Source organism: Lepus europaeus, chromosome 15 (assembly GCF_033115175.1).
Source record: "Lepus europaeus isolate LE1 chromosome 15, mLepTim1.pri, whole genome shotgun sequence".
Lineage (NCBI taxonomy): Eukaryota > Metazoa > Chordata > Mammalia > Lagomorpha > Leporidae > Lepus > Lepus europaeus.
In genome coordinates, this window is record NC_084841.1 from 26,658,299 (window position 1) to 26,660,694 (window position 2,396).

At 43.2% G+C, this 2,396-nt stretch overlaps 1 pseudogene; it reads right to left on the bottom strand.

Annotated features, from left to right (window-relative positions):
* Positions 1-216: 216 nt before the first annotated feature.
* Positions 217-782, bottom strand: LOC133774262 (UDP-N-acetylglucosamine transferase subunit ALG13 homolog; annotated as a pseudogene).
* Between the last annotated feature and the right edge of the window lie 1,614 nt (positions 783-2,396).

Consider the following 2,396-nt stretch of genomic DNA (forward strand, 5'->3'; position numbering starts at 1 on the left):
TCCATTTGGAATTCTAAAACCAAAGCTGTAAATGGTCACTACATTGATGATTAAGGAAAATCCAAAAAGTACATTAAATTGCAATTAGGATTTTGACTCAGATGCAAATGTGCATACCATAAAATTCCTATGTAGGTACATTCTAAAGATTTAGAAAGTTTATTAATTTATATTATTCTGTAAATATACATTATACATTTTATTACATTCCATAGCCAAAATTTGGAGGTGTTTTTAACATATTGAGAATTTAGTGTTTATTCTTGTAAGCCAAAAACTTTATACAAAAATGCACAAAATTTTTCTGGCTGGCCAGGAAGATAGCATTTCAGTGTTGGTAAGTCCATTAACTGTATCAGCCCAGGAAGTACGCTGTAGGTACAGTAGAAGAGAAGTCCTTCTTCATGTAGCTGCTTCACCAATCCCAGTTGATGCTTATTTATCAGCTTCTCATTTATAACTCTTTCAAGTGGCTTTCCTTTTTTCCGAGTTTCCAAACAGCTTTCTGTATCCGCGTGACTAATAACAAGATCTCCTTTCTGAAGGTCTTCTTTCAAGGAGTCCTTTTACCTGCAAACATCCAGAGTAAGTGACTCAGTCCTGAATGGTTCAGGTACCACCATTCCTCCACCAATCTGGAGAATAAGTCGACCATAACCAGGGCTCTTGATTATTTGCAGATTGCCGTGTGCTGACACGTATGCAATGAGGTCATCAAAGCTGGCAGTTCCTATGGTAACACACACACACTTCAGTGTGGGTTCTGCACATCCAAACCCCATGGGTCTTAATTACAAACAGAATTTGCTCTTTTGAGGGATTGAAGCAGAGAAGCAATTACACTATTTCAAACCCAAAGTTGGATAATGTAATTAAATTTTAAAAGACTTGTATCTGAAGTCTGACTCTGAGAAGCGGGTATTCTAAGGAGATCCAGATGAAACTAGAATAGCTTAAAAGTATGCTTCAAGCCGGCACCGCGGCTCAATAGGCTAATCCTCTGCCTTGCGGCGCCGGCACACCGGGTTCTAGTCCCGGTCGGGGCACCGATCCTGTCCCGGTTGCCCCTCTTCCAGGCCAGCTCTCTGCTGTGGCCAGGGAGTGCAGTGGAGGATGGCCCAAGTGCTTGGGCCCTGCACCCCATGGGAGACCAGGAGAAGCACCTGGCTCCTCTCATCGGATCAGCGTGGTGCACCGGCCGCAGCGCACCAACCGCGGCGGCCATTGGAGGGTGAACCAACGGCAAAAAGGAAGACCTTTCTCTCTCTCTCTCACTGTCCACTCTGCCTGTCAAAAATAAAATAAAAAAAAAAAGTATGCTTCAATTTTACTATTGGAAATGAGCAGGAGACTGAAAGCAAAATCAAAAGAGGCTAGGGCCAGTGCTGTGGCTCAGTGGTTTAAAGCCCCAGCCCACAGTGCTGGCATCCCATATGGGTGGTGGTTTGAGTTCTGGCTGCTCCACTTCTGATCCAGCTCCTTGCTAGTGCACTTGGGAAAGCAGCAGAGGATGGCCCAAGTCCTTGGACCCCCTACACCCATGTGGGAGACTCAGAAGAAGCTCCTGGTTCCTGGTCATTTGGGGAGTGAACCAGCAGATAGAAGATCTCTCTCTCTCTCTGTCTCTGTCTCTCTCCATAACTCTTTCAAATAAATAAAATAGATTTTAACAAAAACAACAAAAAAAGCTGATTAAACTGGAGGAACAGAAAGGTTCCCTTATGAAAAAGGGCAAAAGAGGTTCCCTTATTATGTTAGAGGCAAAAAAGGAAAATAATATATTTAAGGAGAGGGTAGACACACATAAAAAAGAATGACTTCAAAAGATAAGGTGCACATTCTTCAAAAAGGTGGTAGGAAACAACATGTTAGCCGTTATTGGATCAGAACCATAATGAAGACCTGCTGCTATCATTGAATTGTGACTTGTCCTCCTGAGCTCACACAAGAGTTCAGTCCCCAGTGTGTTGTGCTATGGTATTCAGAGACTGGAAACAATCTGACTATGGACTTGAGAAGAGTGGTCACCGGGAAAAGTCAGATTATGGATTATACCATTAGGGTAGAGCCCTCACCCTGTGAGTGTTACTGGCTTTATAAGGAAAGTGAGGGAGACCACACAGATATAGGCAGTGGTGAAGAAAATAAAGTCTGAAAAAGGTTTACTCAGTGCAGATTACAAATGACTTAAGCCTGGAAGGCACAATCCAGCTGACTTTCAAGGAGCTGGGAAGTTTCCAAAGTGGTCAAAACTGAGTTAAAATTGTATATTATTTAATGAGCATACACTGGCTTGGCCAGGGCAGGTTTTGAATCATATGATTGGCTAAAAACACCTTTAGAAACAGGGAAGCCTGGGCCGGCGCCGTGGCTTAACAGGCTAATCCTCCGCCTTG